The 19,153-nt window shown below is 33.0% G+C and overlaps 1 protein-coding gene across 5 annotated transcripts in view; it reads left to right on the top strand.

Moving 5' to 3' along the window:
- Positions 1-654: 654 nt before the first annotated feature.
- The window catches only part of LOC132286248 (topless-related protein 4-like), a 137,289-nt gene continuing 118,790 nt past the window's right edge, over positions 655-19,153 (top strand). Inside the window, exons 1-11 of one of the 5 annotated variants that reach the window (XR_009472722.1) lie at positions 656-884; positions 2,113-2,177; positions 2,468-2,528; positions 3,441-3,553; positions 3,718-3,910; positions 4,032-4,105; positions 4,195-4,215; positions 4,315-4,410; positions 4,502-4,615; positions 4,696-5,138; positions 5,499-6,294. The gene's annotated coding sequence lies outside the window, so the exon portion shown is untranslated. Of the gene's footprint in view, positions 885-2,112; positions 2,178-2,467; positions 2,529-3,440; positions 3,554-3,717; positions 3,911-4,031; positions 4,411-4,501; positions 4,616-4,695; positions 5,139-5,498 lie in introns of those variants that run through there. The other 4 variants (XR_009472719.1, XR_009472720.1, XR_009472723.1 and 1 more) reach the window with 4 other exon arrangements.

The raw sequence follows: 19,153 nt of genomic DNA, 5'->3' as shown, positions 1-19,153 counted from the left end.
TTCTTTCTTTTTCATTTAAAATTTGATATATTCTTGTTTGATTTTAATGCACATATGCTTCACTTCTTTTAAATTTTTTTTCTCCTTCTTTTAAATTTCATTAATTTGTGTAATCTTTCAAACATCTTAGTTTTTTTTATTATTGATTTAAATTTGAGTACGAACTTCTGTTTATTTTACTGGAAAGTGACTCTTATAAAGTTTGGTTCAAGCTTTTGGTCTATGACATATTAAAAATAATGTCAAAGTTATATGTATCTCAATGTAGCAAAAGGTTTGAAACCGAGTGGGCTCTGGTAAGTTTGAGACCACTTCAAAAAAAATAATTTTCTTTTTTTTACTATACTAATTTTAACTTACCTAAAATAAAATATATTAATAGAATTAGTTCATTCAATCAAGTCTAAGCCAACTCAGCTAAAATAAACTCCAAACCAAATAAGTGCAGGACCGGCCCTGACCCAAAAACGGTCGCCTAGGCTCAAAAGTCATAGGCCCATGGGTCACCAAAAAAAACAAAAAAAAAATAATACAAAGGTTATTATTCAAACATTTTCGATCCGCGTCAACTAAACAAGCCTCCTCCACAACCGTTGATAAATTTTAATCCAAAGGCCGTGAATGATGGGACACTAGAAAAAAAGAATATTTTTAGGGCAAATCATTTCAGCCTCCCCAATCGCCTCCATCTTTATTCTCGTTCTTAACTCTGAACTTGCCCTATCTCTCTCTCTCCCTCTCTCTGCAACTGCAAACTACGAGATCTACAAGAATCAGAAGTTCAAAACCCATATATTTCTATCTGTCTGCAGGAATCAAAAGTTCAAAACCCATATCGATTGTTCGCCGTTCGCAAGCTTCAGCCGCTGTCTCTCAACTCTCAAGTATGTATGGGTTTTGTTTTAAATTTTTTTCTAAATCAACTAATCAAGCTGTGTAATTCTTGTTATGCAAACTAAATCCTATTTGGTGAAATTTTTTATAATTTTTTTTATATAATATATATATTTTTACAATATAAAGTAACAAGATTTGCATTGCATTTGGAGGTAATCACCGTAATCTGCCTTTTATTTCAGCAAAACAAATAATTTTTTATTTTTATTTATTTCTATATATATATATATATATATATATATTTGGTCAATTATGTCTACAAGAAAATTTGAATCTGGGCATGAAAAAAAGAAAAAATAAAAGAATCTGAATTGGATTAGAAATCTGCAGAGATTGAATCTGAAACAATTTTTATAACATGCCAAGCTTTTTGAAGATGGAAATCCTTTTAGAACTAAAAATAAATAAAAAATCATAACAAGAACTTTGACAAGCAAAAGTACTTAATATAGGGTAAAGCTCTAAAGTTACTTCTTGAAAATTAAATACTTACAAAAAGTATGCTTTTGAGTTAATTCCATAGTGTTGGAAGGGGCTTGCCATGAACTACCTCACACTCTGCTTCCACTACTAGATTCTCAAATAGGATTAGTAAATTGGTCCAAAGAAGATATAGGGTACTGAGTGGTGAAATAAATTGGTATTTTTTTTTATTAATTACCCAAATAGGATTTTCTATGCCTTAATCAGTCAATTGTCTAAAGAAACATTGTTAGTTAACTAAAATTGAATTAAACAACAGTTGATTTTGGTTGATATATTTTGATTTAGCCCACCCCATTGAGAAATCCTGGATCCGCCTTACTAATAATGTTTTGTTTCACATACAAATACAATCGGTGTAATGCACGAAGGATATATTCAATCTTTCTGCCATATTTTAATTTTCAAATTTTGGTTTTTGATTTTGTTTTGTTATTAGAGTGCAGAATATCAAGATATTGATTTGTTTATTTTGAAAATTATTCCTAAACTGATGCATTTTACTTTGTTATTGGATTAATTTAATATAAGAGCTGAGTATAATATGTGCTAATCACACCTATCTGTAATCACACCTCTTTTTACGGATAGGTGTCTAACATTTTGACTGAAAGCATAGTTGGTTTGGGTTGATACATGATACAGATGGTACTTAGATGGTGGTGTTTTAATTGTTATGAGTGAGATTGTGAAATCTCTTCCTCACAATTTGAGTGTTTTCTTATTTTTAAGGTTAGCATCGGGCCTTAACATTTAGCAAGAACAAGGTTCAAGAAACATGTCTCCTCAATCATCAGGTAACACACTCTTTTCTTTTTTTAAAATTTTAATTGGCATTTTTAGCTATTGGCTACGTTTATTTATTCATGTTTTATATACTGATTTTTTGTTTTTGTTTTTGTTTCTACATATATATATATTGATTAGTATTCTACATACATATATATAATATTGTTATGATGTGATGCTCGAACAATTTATTAATGGGAATTAAAGACTTGTAAGTTTAGTTCTCAATTTCAAAATATATGTTTTACAAGTTTATTAACGCTTATAAAACTTTTCCTCTTTTGTCCTAATAATATAGGTCTCTTTTTTGAAAGAAGAGAGTTGATGGGAATGGGTGGAGTTGGCAAAAAGGAAATAAGGTATGTTTTTTTTTGCCTAGCTAATTGAATTATATAAATTCCCTTATTGTTTTAGCAGTGATGTTGGTTTTAAAATGACCAATTATGATAGAAAGTCTCTTTTCAATTTATCTTAATCAAATGTATATCTATGCAAAAGGATTACGTAATTCTAGATGACGATTCTAGATGAGGATGTTGATGTCAACGTTGACTCTAGTAATGACGACCGATGATGTTGATAATATGTTGATGCACTCAAATTAAATCAAAACACTTAGAATTGAAGGAAATTTAGAATTGAAGACATACTATTTTGAGCATAGTGTCGAATTCTTTTAGTTATAAGAATCTTTGGTCACTTCACACACTATTTTTTAGTTCCTGAAAATTTGAAACAATGGCGTGTAATCTGATTCATCTACTTGGGCTCTCTTTTTTTTCATCTTTCTAAGCCCTAATTTTATTAGTGAAAAAGAAAAAGAAGACTGCAATTTTAATTTAACTTTATCAGTTTGAGCATTGACAAAACTTCTGAAATGTTGAAACTGAAACAACAAAGAAGAAAAAGTCCACCAATAAGAATTACCCAACTTAGGACAAAATAAGCTCTCTGAGCGTCTTGACTAATATTGGAATGGGTGACTTTATAGATATGGACTTGTAGAGAGAAAGATATATGGTTAGGGCACAAAAGTGTACGACAACTGGGAACCAACAATAGGGTTGTGAGCTTTTGGATTGTTTCATGCATCGGATCTAGGAAGTGATGTTGGTTTTAAAATGACAGAAGATCTTATTTTGGACTTTTTTTTCTGGTAAATTTCAAAACATTTTTTTGAATGGGACTTGATTGACTTTTTATGGTGATGTAATATAGATTTTACATTTGATTATTTTGCTTTGGTTTTGATACTCTTGTACCGATGAAAGTTGTAGTTCGGTGGTCAAGCGAGAATTACCCATGAATGTTGTCAGGACATAGAGTCAGGACTCTACTTCAAATAGCATGGATTTTCATCCTGACCAACCGACGCTACTTCTAAGTCAGTTTTACTTTTCTGTGCAAGTATTTTTATGACGAGTTGAATATTGATTTGTTCCTTCCTGACACTGTTCTCTTACTTTCTTGGTCAGTTTTACTTTTTTGTTCAAGTATTTTCTGATGATTTGAATGTTGAATTGTTCCTTCCTGTTACTCTTCTATTAGTTGGAACCGATATGGGAGATACCTTGTTGTGGGACGCTGATTTGGGGGGAAGATACTCACAAAGTGACAAAATAACGGTAGATCATTATAATATGCAATCTAAACTATCACTATGGAATTTCAGTCTTCTTTATTCCAAGGTCCACACATCGCAGTTACTCGTGTAAATGGAGCCCTGACGGTTCAAAATTTGGTTAGCTCAATAATCCTATTTTTTTACATGTTTTGGTATTGGATTTTTATTATATTTTAATCCTTATACTACTAATCAACCTAATATTTCTTTCTTTTTGTTGTTTCGTTAACCTTAACAGGAGTTTCATATTCTAAACACATCTGTCACTTGTCTTCTTATTTTGGTAAAAAGGGTGTTCAACAACATCAGGAGGTAAATTCTGATATACTGTCTCCATCATCCGCCATCATCCGCGTTTTTCTTTTATTTTTTGGCATTTGACACGAACTTCTCATTTCTAGATCGATTCTCACATTGGCAAGGTACACGATATTGCATTTTCCCTTTTCTTTTTTTTTTTTGTCAATTATTTATATTGTTGCCTAAGATAGAGGCATTTACTAATTTACATGTAATTATAGGTGTGGGATGTCGATACTGCTATAATGTTGATGGTTTTTGAAGGCATGAGGAGCCTTATTTATTGGGTCTGTTCGAGTATAAGGGAAGAAGTTCATGTAAGGACCCAATTTCCCTTCTATATTTCTTGCTTCCATAATAACCTTATTTTTAGTCTTTTTGACATTCTGCCCTCTTTGCACATCTTAGATTATACTTTCAACATCAACGGATGGAAAGATTACCCTCTGGTCATATAAGGAACTTCAAGCCAAGGGCACATGGATTGTTGTCAACACTAGCCTTCAGTGCTGATGGGAAAAGGTAGTTAAAAATATATTATCTCTTTCTCATATGTGTACAAAATACATGTTTTAACACCAATGTGATTCTCAACATTGCAGGCTTTTTTCATGTAGCTTAGGCAAATCTGGTGCGACACATATTTTCGAATGGAATTTACAAGACCGTGTTGTGAAGAGGACCTATCGAGGATTTCATGGTTGGTCCAAGGGTATTGTGAATTTTGATGCAATTAAGAACAAGTACTCGGTGGCAGGTGATTCTACTTTGATAAAATTTTGGGACATGAACAATAGTGATCTCTTGATGACTTCTGATGTGGGTGGAAACCACCTGTAAGTTTTTTATTTTAAGCTTGATGGTGGAGGAAAGAAGTTTGGTCTAAGTTGCTTTTTTCATTTTTGATTCTTAGGCAACGCCAGTAATCTGTTGCAACAGGGAGGGCACATTATTGGCGGTTTCTGCCAATGATAACAACGTCATAATATTAGCTATTTTCGTTAATGATATTGGTGCCATTACAGCATCTGGGACCCTTACTAAGGTTAGTCAATCTGTCTTAAGATTATTATTTCATCTAGCATAAGGTCACTAGTGTTAAATGTATCTGTGTAATGCCATGTCATATGGATTATTTTTCATTCTCGTATTTGTCTCTATTGTATTATATATTGTACTTGGTTCTTCATCATCGTCAATTCTATATGCATTTTTTTACTTGTTTGGATGTTTCTTTGGTTTTGTATTCTTCAATTCAGTTAGACTTTTAGTGCCTAATTCTTAAGCATTTTGCACAGTACCTTTTAAGTGACATGCTGATTTGATTAGAACAATACAAATATCTTACAACTTCAGTCGTTTATTTTAAATTAATTTGTCCTTATTAGATCTCTTTTTTGGGCAGGGTGTGGACAAAAATGACCCCGACAGAGACATTGGCTATTCAACTTGCCAATTTTTACCTTCTGATCCAAGAAGTTACATTCACTACGATATCGAATGGGTCAACAACTCTTTAGTGTAGGAATGCATGGTTCCCATGCTCATCTCTGGGGTAGCAGCCTCACCTTATCTGGTCGCAATATACATGGTTGGTAAGGAGTACCTAAAGAGTTCAGCGACACAAGATGAAAATAATCTTGTCTATAATAAATTTAAAAAACCAAGAGTGATATCTTCTTCAAATTCTGTGACTTGGCTACAGCGAGGATCTCATAGTGATATATGCAACGAGGTTTAGATGCCATCAGGTCAAGGCAATGAAAGTGGAAACAGTATTTTGCTATATGCATGATCTTTTTCAGCAGCTTTGCCATAATAACAATTTCCGGTTGCCAGTGGATACTTTGCAAGGCACACAAAATCAAGCCGATACACACTGATTATAATTACGTCAGGTTTTGTGAGCAACGCAAGTGTATAAGATTATGCACCAAATATCTCTAATGCATGGATCGAGTCCTCTTTTCCTTGGAGAATGGTATTCTACAAATGATGAACATCATCTAAACATTGACAGTCTTTTCCTTGTTATTTAGCAACAAGTGATGAGTGTTAGTTGATGATTGAAGCATTTTACTTAAAATACCGTAATCTCATGATATATTTTACTTAAATTGTTGAACTCTTGTTTACCCTTGGAGAATTGTATTCTACAAATGATGAACATCATCAAAGCATTTACAGTATTTTCCTCCTTATTTAGCAACTATCATCAAAACATTTACAGTATTTTCCTTGTTATTTAGCAACTAATGTAATCTCATAGTAGTAGCTAACAGCCATTGCGTGTTCAATGTTTTTGTGTTTTTGGTGGGTTAATTGCTACAGTTTACACATTATATGCTAATTTCTTTACAAGAGGAAAAAGAAAAATATAACCTTGCTGTGCATGCATTTTCAAGAATATATTTGTCTTTTGCAGTGGCTGTTTTTTTTGGAGACATTAGATTTCCAGAAGTGGAATAAATTATGAGCTCGTGCGAGTTCATCTGTAATATATATATTGAATCATTAAAAATGTTCTCGGAACGATACCTGTGATAGAACCGCTAAGCTCATAAAGTGCATGCCTTCTTCGGTGACCAAAGAACGGGCTTCACGTCCCTGAGAGCTTCTCCGGTGACCAAACCGAAAAGCTCCATTCATCGATGTTCCGGTGACATTCGACTGCCTCAACAATTAGCTACGTTCATTCTTGGATAGCCATGTTGGGTCTTTGATGAATTGCCATGAATATTTTTGATGATCCTCTATTAATTTTTCGGTCGTAATGTCACTAGGGTAGATGCAGTGTGTGTACATGTCCAATTTTATAATGAAATAATGATTTAAAGTCCTTATTTGCTCATTTTTTCATATTTACTGGATTTATATACATGCTAGGAGTGTTATTTGCCTAAAGTTAAAACAATTAGGGTGTTTTTCTCACTTTGCCCCTTAATTTATAAGTATTATAGCATTTATTCAACTTGCAAAAATTTTATCTTAATTTATAGTAATTATAGCATTTATTCAACTCGCGGAAATTTTCTCTTAAATATCATGAAATATATGTTAAAGCTCGTTGTCTTTTTGTATTAAATAACTAATGTTTAATTATTACTTTATATTATAATTTAATAGGATAATATGAGTAATAGGTAATTTATATTAGAGATAGAGAGAGAAGTTTGTGTCAGAGAGTCCACAAGAAAAAAAATTGATGCACAAAGTACAAAGGGTTAAAAAAAAAGACAAAAAAGAGAGATGAGAGTTCTATACGATAGGGTAAGAGACCAAATGGAAAAAAAGAAAAAATTATATATATATATATATATATATGTATTGCACAAAGTATCAAAAAGAAAAAAGAAGAAGAAGAGAGATGGAGAGACGCTTGTGAGAGAAACTAAAAGAAAAAAATAATGTAGGAAGTGGGAGAGAGAGTTGTTCAATTTGAAACCAAAAAAAAAAAAAGGGTAGTCAAACAAAGACACAATAGAGAGAAAATTGCTAAAATTGAAATCAAAAGAGACACAGAAAGAAAGGGTTGTTGAACTAGAAACCAAAAAGTACCGGTCCACCTTTCTTCAACTGAGTTTGTTTAAACTTTCATCCCTTCGGGTAAGGGTTCAAGTAGGGATGGCAATGGACGGTTTAAGGTGGGAATTTCATTCCCCATTCTTATTCTGCTTTAATTTTTTTAACAATTCCTAAACTTGAAGGGTTTTATAAAGTAACCCCCATTTACAAAATTTGTTCCAAAAAATCTCAAGTCGGGTGGGGCCCAGGTAGCGTCTTGTCATCTCTAATACATATACTTAACTTATTTTAATAATATATATAATATGTAAGGATAATTTAATAAATTTATAGTATATGTGGGTGGGGCGGGACAACCATCCCTGAAACTGCCTCAAAATCTGCAAGGTTTTTCAAAACAGCTCACATTCCCGTCTCCATTTACATAATCGATTTTTAAAAATCACCGGGGTGGGGCGGGCGTTCCAGTATGATATAGGGAAAAGAAAAGATAAAAGTGTCACTTGAAGGATTATCTTACTTACAAAAAAAAAAAAAACTTTCAACTAAATTCTTTAAAGATTAACGTATATGTATGAGGTCACGATTTTGCAATGCTTATTTGTGTGTGTATATATGTATGTATACGTTGATAAATCATAGTTGATCAAGAATTTAATTCCACGAATGCAATATGCTGTTACATATTCTTTTTAAATATTTTTTTTCTTCTTTTCAAAGTAAACTCTTTTAAATGTCAACATAAAAAATGTAACATTATTTGTATTAGGATTTTAATTATATTTACTTGTGACGTCGCGCAAGGCCCTTGTTTTTACTGTGCACGTTTTATGTATGTGCACGTTTTCAAGGTGTGTTCTAAATCCAAATTGTTATTTAAGTTAGCCAATAGAAGTGCAACTAAACTACGTATTTTGTTATAGAATGGCGTACACAGAGTATTTTGAATTGTTTTGTACATAGTGATGATCTATATTTTCACATCCGGTTTAGATTTGCTTTTCTATTTATTTATATATTTGTTTTTTAAAAAATTAAAAATAAACTCATACTCATTATTTGAGAGATTAAACTATTAGACTACAAGTCATTTGGTGATTAAATTTTTTTTTTTTATTCTTTAATTTAATTTATGTTTAGGTGCTTATTTGTTCCATTTAATTAACGGGCTTTTCTATATATATATTGTCACATTCATTTTATTATGAGAACAGTTTCATTATTCTTATATACTCATGGGTTATTTAGTTTCATACTTTCGTGAGTGTTATTGGTTTGCGCTTTGCAGGTTTATATATTGACATTGATATGGAAAGGGAAGAGACAATGGGTTGTGTTTGGTGGGTTCGGGATTGTTGTTCACTTACTTCTCTTGTGCGTAGGGGTGTTCAAAAAATCCGATAAACCGAAAAACCGGATCGGACCGTACTAAATTGGGCGGTTTGGGTTAGTTGTATAGCAGTTTGGTCCAATCCTGAGCCCAAAATTATGGAACCGTAATTTTTTAGTCCAGTCCTAGTTTAGAGTCGTGCTGGACCGGACCAGCCCAAACCGAACCGTTACTATGGTATATAATATATATTTATATATGTATATCATATCCTAAACCCTAAATCAATTAAAGTTCTCATGTGCTCCCTTTCTTTCTTTTGTTTTTTAAATTCCTTATAAATTTATTTTCAAATATATTTCAATTTTCTTTCCTTTCCTTTTAAATATATCTCAATTTTCTTTCTTTTTTTCCTTCTTCATTTTTTTTTTTGGCGTATTGTATCAATGTTAGTTGATATATAATTTATTTATTTATTTTAAACTTTGCCCCCTCAAAATTAAAATAAAATAAAAAGAAAATCAACTGAGACGGACAAACCGAACTGAACGAAACCGGTTTTTCGTGGTTTGGTTTTGTTTGGTTCCATGAATATTATGGTTTGGTCTGGTTTCAAAAATAGTGAAACCGTTATAAATGGTTTGGTCCCAAAATACTCTCAATCTGGTCTAAACCGGACCGTGTGACCCCTACTTGTGCGAATAGACCCGTTTGGAAACCTATATTCCGAGTATTGTTCAAAAATATGATCCAAGTATACCATATATTATAGTATTATTTATTTAAATATTATCTGAAAATATAATGTATATATATAATTGTTATTATAAAATAATAATCTATATATATAATTTCTTATAATATTTAATTTAATATAATAAAATAAAAATTATAAAATAAAAGAACATGATTAAAGTCAAGGTTAGAATTTGATTCTATGTCCTTAAGACAGATTCGCCCCGTTATGGTGCTATCGGATTCAGTGATGTCTATCTCCCAGGATACAACGACTTGTCTTCCTTCAGTAGTGGCACTACAAACCAAAGGAATAAGTGAATCGGCTCAGTGTAGTACTCTCTGACTCTAACTCGGACTCGAAGTCACTGACTAGGGCTCGAACCCTCAGACACTTATAGAAGAAGAAAAATGAAGGAGATAATTCAGAATTAGAGAAAATGATTTTGAATTAGAGTGATTTGCAAATGATCCAAAGGGGGGTATTTATAGGTAGAAAGGTGCCTTTTCGGGTGGGTGCAACCATGGGTTATGATGGTTCATAAAAATATGTAACCCTTTAGAAAAAAAAACTAAAAAGTGGTTTTTAATTTAAATTCAAAAAACCAACCACACATTTAAATAAGTCCAGCCCAAATACAAGCCCAATTCAAAATTCTATTTAGTAAAAAGAATAACCGGACTTTGCAATTAAGCTCAAGCCAAAGCCCAAGCCCAAGCCCAAACCCAAGCTTAATTTATTTAAACTTCAATTGGTTTCAACATTTTTTTCATTTAGGCTTATCAAACACCTTACTTTGGATCTAATTTCTCATTCACCTGAAAACGGATTTAAGAAAGTAAATATACCATGTTGCGGAAAGGAACACGCTCTATAGATTCGCAAAAAAAATCTTAACGGAATCTATTCCAATTCTAATCCAAAGTTTATGTTTTTAATGCCCTCGTTTCCAATAATCCCCCACATGAATGAAAATTTGCGTAAATTGCAAATGAAGAACATACAGACACTAGAGAGAGTACTATTAGAAAGTAATTGCATCAGGATAGGCAGCTTTTGGTTTTAAACCTTTCCTAGTGCATTACTATCGGATTTACTGGCTAACCAGTGAACGTGATATCTTGAACTGTTCAGCCGATGATGTGAACCAAGATAATAGCAAACACACAGTTCCTTCCCGCACAAGGTCGGTTCTCACGGTTGTGTTCATATGGCCCTGAACAACTCCTGGTATGCTATAGAAAACTTAGCCTTAGAAGTTCTCATAGAAACTGTGATACCCCTCGGATCCGAGACACGAGTTGATCAGGCCCAGGCCCAAACCCAAGGGAATATCAAACAATTAATATTTTATAATGAACACGGAATACAAAATGAATTAAGAAATGAAATTAAAGCTGAAAGGAACTAAAAATAGAATCCGCAAAATATTATAATTATTAAAATCCATCAAACCCAAACTCCAAAACTCCATCAATTTACAACTCGGGAATCCATCTCTAGTGGACCCCTATTAAACATCCAAACGGAAGATAAAACAACTGTAATAAACATCCAGAAATAAAACTATTGAGAGAATCCTACATCGTCGGAAGAGCGAATAGAGACCTCTGCTCAGCACGAACACGTCTAAGCCTGGAACTGTCGTGTACCTGAAAAATAGAAGTGGGTCAGGCCCACGCGCAAGTTCTATACTATTACAATCCAAACAGAGGCCCGATACACATGTACATCCTAAACAATTTAACAATAGCTAATAGTCCGTAAGTGTATATATATATAGTCACACTAAAGGACTCTCACTGGACTATAGGCCGGTCTCAACCTGAATAGAGGTAACATGCTAAAAACGCACACGAAGTGGGCATGTGTACCTAAACCTAAACAGGGTATACCTCTAACCATCGTATCCAGCTATGCATCCCAATGCATATATGCTCCCTAACCATCGATCCTGAGACTCAAGCTCATATCGAGGTACCATAATAGTAATATATTTAAAATCCATAGTAGTGCCGCTCAACTAGTTGTTGCCATGACACTACAAATCCATAGGATTTAACTTTTAGTTAATCCATTCATTAATCCAGAATAGGTAGGTTTTGGTATTTTGAAACCAAACCGTCCCTAGTATACCACCGTCTCATACCAGTGCATACTATCCAACCATCCAGCAGTTGATAATATCGACAACTGAAGCGAATATCAACTAATTCCATACATCCAATAATTGATAACAACAGTAGTGATGTGAGCATCAATAAGTAGAGTAAACATAGTCAGTACATACTGTTACACAAAATCCGATATAATACTAAGTTTAAATATTAATAGTATTCCCCATCCAGTAGTTGATATCCCAGACATTTGGGGTAAATATCAACAAGGTCCATGCTCCAAAAATTGATACTAGCAGTACTAATGAAAGCATTAAAACAAAACTTTAGCATATACATAGGCATGCTTAATCTCTAATGTTTCACAGACTCAGTAGAGTCCACATCCAGCAGTTGATATCACAGACATTTGGGGTAAATATCAACCAGGTCCATGCTCTAAAAATTGATACTAGCAGTACTAATGAAAGCATCAAAACAAAACTTCAGCATAACATAGGTATGCTTAATCTCTAATGTTTCACACACTTAGTAGAGTGCTAAGTATGTTTAAATCTTAATATCACTCAACTCCAATGCATCCAAAACCAATATAATTCAGACACATGATCATGTTATATGGTAACACATGTATTAATTATATTATTTGTCTCTGAAGAATACAAAACATAAAGGATTAAACCAATCTAACTCTTCCGACTCCAACTACAGTGTTTTAAATTGTTTAAAACATATACTGTTCAAGTGACAACCATAGTTAGGTTATTAACATGCCTCCTGAAGTCTTAGAATTGTCTCCAAGTACCATCCATACACCTCACACACAGCCCTAAACCCAATTGGAACCACAGAGAACCTATCACTGCAACTAAAACTGCCTGAAAACGAAAAAAAATTAAAAATTGCATAAAGGAGCCGGCTCCCTAAAGTTGGAGCCGCCTCCTTTAGCATTGGAGCCGGCTCCAAACTAAAAGGAGCCGCCTCCAACTAACAAAGAGCCGGCTCCCTCTTAGGGAGAGCCGACTCTCTCCCTCTCTACTTCGTCTTCTCCGATTCCAACATTCTTTGCACCTTCTGCACCCTACTGCTATGGTTTCCAGAAGTTATAACTCAATCCCAGAATGTTCCCAGTCCATGTTTAAGTCCTAATTAAATTCCATACATAGGTTTAGACAGAGAATTATGCAAGCAAAAATTACGTTTTAACAGTTTTAGCAAGCATGCAAACATATTGTTATAATTCAAGTTGTAGCATAAATAGATAACGTTTTCATTGCTTTAATCAATCCTAGAATTATTTAGGAATGCAAAGAACACGAAGCCTAAGGGAGAGAGTAAGAATAGAACTTGCCTTACACCGACGTTCATCCAAATCGTCCGACGAATCCTCTATTTACTTTCTGTTTTCCTCCCAGCCGTCTCTAAACTGCTCACAGACTTACTATGTCGTAGTATTATGCTAAAACCCTAGACAAACCCCTTAGATGAGTATTTATAAACCACTATAACCCTAGGCTCAATTAAACTCTAATACAAATCACTCGGCCCATTGAACAACCTAGGTTTAAAACATTGACGGCTATATAAACTATAACCCTAATGTAATACTATCTGTGTGCAACCTTCTATACTGACACGTTAAGATAGAATAAATAAGGAAATTGAATTAAATAACTTCAAGTAAAATAATTAAATAATTAACTTAAGCAATTAATTCAAATAAAGCAATAATTCACAATTAAGTCAAATAATTCAAACAACTAAACAATTAACCATTAAAAATTTAACTAAATAAGTAATGAAATTCCAGGACTATCCTTTTGAAAATTAAAATAAAACAATAATCAAAGAATTTTCAGAACACAATTAAACCAATTAAAACATTAAATAAAACAATTAATGAAAAGAAAACAATTAAACAAAATACCGAGACTATCCTTTTGAAAATTAGGGGTATTACAGAAACAGCCCCACTTAACACTCATATAGGTTACTTCTTATTAAGAGTATCTGTGATACCCCTCAATTCTAGAGTCACGGATAATCAAGTTCGAGCACAGATCCGAGGGATACCAAACAATTAATATTTAAAAAAGCACAGAACACAAATATGAAATAAGAATAAAATAATAATACGCTGAAAGAACTCTGAATTAAAAATCCTCAAAAATTAAATAATAAATTCCCAACTTCCCAATATCTGTACAACTCGGGAATCCATCTAGTGGACCCCTATTCAATCCCAAACTGTAAAGTAATACAACTAAAATAAAAATACAAAGCTAAATATGGATAGTAGTCCTACATAGTCGGTGGTGTCTGTATCTGCTCGGCACGATCAAGCTCTAAGCCTGGAACTTGCGAACACCTGAAAAATAAGAGTGACTCAGGCCCACATGCAAGTTCTATCCTATTACAATCTATACAGAAACCCGATACGCAGATACGTCCTAGATAGCTCAACAATAACTAAAATAATCCATATATGTATATATATACACACTATAGGATGTTCACTAGACTATAGTGTAGTCTCAGCCTGAATAGAAGATAACATGCAAATCGCACGTAACGTGGTCATATATACCTAGACTTACCAGAGAACAATAATTATGTTCAGTTATCCATCCTAGGCGATATACGCACCCTAACCATGATCCTGAGACTCAAGTTCATATCACGACACCATAAAGATATATATATAAAATCCGTTCAAGATATGACATTCAAATATTTATTGACCTGTCATATATATAAGTAGGACTTAACTTTTATAGTTAATCCATCTTATTCCAGAATAGGTAGGACTTAACTAATCTGTCCCTAGTATAGGTAGGTCTTAGTGTTTTGAACTAAACCATCCCTAATATGCCACCGTCCCATACTGGTGCATATACATATATATAAGTAGGATTTAACTGTTATAAGTTAATCCAACTTATTTCCGAATAGGTAGGACTTAGTATTTTAAACCAATCTGTCCCTAGTATGCCACCGTCCCATACTGGTGCATACACACACAACAAATCCAACAATTGACAAAACAAAATAAGCAGTTTATTAATTATAATCCAGAATAATATAATGATAATCAGAATTATAACTGAACACATTATAATGAAATTCTTAAATGTAAATTTTATAAGAATCCATAAATCCAATAATTGATGAAATCCAAACAGTTAATACATCAACCATTCTCCAATGTATGCATCAACATAAATTAATACATACACAACGATATTAGGCATTCATTATAGAACCTTAAAATCATGTTCCAACTATTTAAATTGCTAAAATCAATTAAAGCATTTAAATCCTCCAAACCGTTCATAAATTGATACAGTTTATAACAAATAAAATACCAATTTAATCCCAACCAAGCATAATTAGTTTTAAGTAATTCACTATACTTATACCTCTATTTAAATATGTTTAGACAGTATTAAATCATATTTACAAGAATCTCAAAGTTCCAGTAGGTAAGTTGCTTAACAACCAAAGTGCAACATGTAGGACTTTTCCCTAAGTTCACACTGTCCATTCCTTAATCCATTATTGCATTATTGTTTCCCTATATTCTTACAGGTCTATAAAAATTACCTACACCATTTAACGCAATTTAAACGGATCAGAAAAACCCATTACAGCCCAAACACAGCCTAAAAACAAGTAATACGCAATTCCGGGTGAGAGCAGGCTCTCACAGATTGAAAGCATGCTCCATAAACTTGGGAGCTGCCTCCCAACATAGGAGAGCAAGCTCTTGTAGCCTTGGAGCCTACTCTTTAGAGCTAGGAGCCGCCTCCATCTTTGAGGGAGCTGGCTCCCTTCTTTTGGGAGCCTACTCTCTCACTCCTTGAAACAGTTACATGTTTCTGTTTCGTCTTCCTCGCCTCTGGTGATTCCCATGGCCTTTGTAATTGTTTTAATACTTGTTCTAGTGTTCAATTAATGTCCCAGACTATTTTAAAGACATCAACATGCATCAACAATCTCAATTAAACAAGGCTTAAACAACATATACAGAGGATACAAGTAAACGGTTTAAGAATTTTCAAAATTGTTTAATACAACGAAGCAAATTCCAGTTTAAACATGCATCACAGATATGTTTTAGCATTAATTAAACCCCTGGAGTTTACCTAGGCATGCACAGAACACAGGTTAAAGGGAAAGAGACAGAATAGAGACTTGCCTCTGATTTCAGTTTAGAAATCTTAAACCATCGTCTCTAGCAACTCTGGTGACCTTAACTGTTTTTACTGACCTCTGTTGCTCCTAGGTCAACCCACGAGCATGCGTCATTCCTCCTTGATTCAGTCTAAGTCTTACGCCAAACCCTAGCCTTCCTCTCTCCATTTCTCTCTGTTTCTCTCTGCCTCTCAATACTCTCTGGTCGTGGTTTATGTGATAAACCCTAGACAGACATCATATATATATATATATATAGACATATAAGTAGGCGTCTCTGAAAACCTAATTCTAATTCCCCAATAATCCTAAGTCGGCTAAACTAAATCCTATACTTACATAAACAAAAATATAAAACCCTAATGTCATGAATGTAAAACATTTAATCACCAAAAACTAATACATGAATTTCCACGTAAGCCTATAGTAATGAACAATTAAAGCAATTTATTAATTAAATTAAACAATTAAATTCCACGTAAGCACTTAATTAAAAACAACGATTTTAACCAAAAGCAAACAATTCAATTAATTCAATTAACGAAATAATTACACAATTAACCAAAAACAAACAATTCAATTAATTAAAAATAACGATTTTAAACAAATAGGCAAGAAAATTAAATAAAAATGTGATTAAATAATTAAATAAAAATACCAGGACTATCCTCTTAAAATTAGGGGTATTACAGTATCCTACTATACCCCACTTGAATTTTCAAGGTATAAGAGTCATTAAAAGCATGGTTTATCCTACTCATCGCTGTAGGTAGCACTGTCTCATCATAGTAATAGGTAAAAATTTAAATCTTCCCAGTGCTTCTAGTGAACCATTCAGAATTTCTGTTGTCCGTTTGAACCTAAATCTTGGGATCTCCTGTCAACTAGGTTGGGTTTCCATTAAAATGACTCGTTAGCTTTCGGCTTTAATTCCATTCCCCTTGATGAACTATACACTTGCTCTCTTGTCAAACCTTTTGTAAACGAATCCACTAAATTATCTTCTGACCTGATATAATCTATTGAGATTATTCCACTTGAGAGCAATTGTCTAACGGTATTATGTTGTTGACATATATGTCGAGACTTACCGTTATACACATTACTTTGTGCTTTACCAATTGCTGATTGACTATCGCAATGTATACATATAGTGGGCACAGGTTTAAGCTAATTTGAAATATCTTCTAAGAAATTACGAAGCCACTCAGCTTCTTCACCAGCTTTATCCAAAGCAATAAATTCAGATTCCATAGTGGATCTGGTAATACAAATCTGTTTTAAAGTTTTCCAATATATGGCACTTCCTCTAATAGTAAAGATATAGCCACTTGTGGATTTAGAATCCTTCGTATCTAATATCCAATTAGCATCACTGTGTCCTTCAAGTACTGCTGGATATCTAGAATAATGTAATCCATAACTTATGATATATCTTAAATAACTTAGAATCATGATTACTTCAGTCCAATGGTTCTTTCCTGGATTACTTGTATATCTACTTAATTTATTAACTGAGTATGCTATGTCTGGTTGTGTGTAATTCATCAAATATATTAAACTTCCTATAATGCGAGAATACTCAAGTTGTGATATGTTAGGACTAGTATTTTTCGATAAATGAAGATTTATATCAACATGAGTCTTTACAAGACTATTACTATCTTCTTTATTAAAATTTTCTAATATTTTCTCAATATAGTGAGATTGAGATAATACTAAACCATCTGATGTTCTAGAAATCTTGATTCCTAGTATGACATCAGTTATGCCTAAATCTTTCATAACGAAATTTTTTGTCAACATCTTTTTAGTAATTTTGATTATAATATCATTACTAGCCATTATTAGCATATCATCCACATATAGGCACACAATGACATATCCATTTTGAGTGTTTTTCACATAAACACATTTATCACGCTCATTAATTCTAAAACCATTTGACAACATCATTTTGTCAAAATTTTCATGCCATTTGTTTAGGTGCTAGTTTAATCCATATAAGGATTTTACAAGTTTGCACACTTTCTTTTCTTTACCTGGAACTATAAAACCTTCAGGTTGTTTCATAAATATTTCCTCCTCTAATTCACCATTCAAGAATATAGTCTTAACATCAATTTGATGTATTTCTAAATTTTACAATGCCGCAATAGCAAGTAACAATCTAATGGATGTTATTCTTATGATTGGTGAATATGTATCAAAATAATCAAAGCTTTCTTTTTGCCTGTATCCCTTAGCAACAAGCCTGACTTTATATTTATCAATTGAACCATCATGCTTCATTTTCCTTTTGAAAATCCACTTATACCCTAAAGGTTTAATACCGGGAGGAAGATCCACCAGCTCCCAAGTATGATTTTGCATGATGGATTCAATTTCACTATTTATGGCTTCTTTCCATAAAGGAGCTTCAGGAGAAGACATAGATTCCTTATAGCTTTGTGGCTCATTCTCCAATATATATATCGAAAAATCATGATCAAATGACTTAGACGTTCTAACTCTTTAACTACATCTAGGTTCTTCCTTATTTTCATCATCTATAGACTCTTGGTCTATATTCTCTTGTATATTGCTATTAGTAATATCATGATTTCTTTTAAAATGATTTTTACAAGGAAATATATCCTCAAAGAAACAAACATTCCTTGACTCAATAATTATATTAACATGGATGTTAGGAATATCTGATTTATGCACAAAGAAATGATATGCATTACTATTTTGTGCATAGCCTATGAAAATACCATTAAAGGTTTTTGGTCCTATCTTAACAATCTTAGGAGTAGGAACCGCAGCCTTAGCTAGACACCCCCACACTTTTAAAAATTTATAGGAAGGTTTTTGACCTTTCCATAATTCATAAGGTGTTATATTTGTTTTCTTTTTAGGTATTTTGTTGAGAACATAATTAGCAGAAAACAAAGCTTCCCCCCATAAATTCTAGGTTAAACCAAAACTTATCGACATAGCATTCATCATTTCTTTTAAGGTACGATTTTTGCGTTCAGCAACACCGTTCTGTTAAGGTAAATAAGGAGCGGCAGTTTGGTGAATAATACCATGTTCTGAGCAAATGTCAGTGAATGGTGTTTTATATTCACCACTTCTATCACTTCTAAACACCTTTATCTTTTTGCCAAGTTAAT

The sequence above is a fragment of the Cornus florida genome, unplaced genomic scaffold (genome assembly GCF_030987335.1).
Source record: "Cornus florida cultivar Cherokee Brave unplaced genomic scaffold, ASM3098733v1 CherokeeBrave_3.0.0_Hap2_Chr11, whole genome shotgun sequence".
Lineage (NCBI taxonomy): Eukaryota > Viridiplantae > Streptophyta > Magnoliopsida > Cornales > Cornaceae > Cornus > Cornus florida.
Note: the sequence above shows the minus strand (reverse complement) of the source record. Positions and strands in the feature narration are given on the sequence as shown.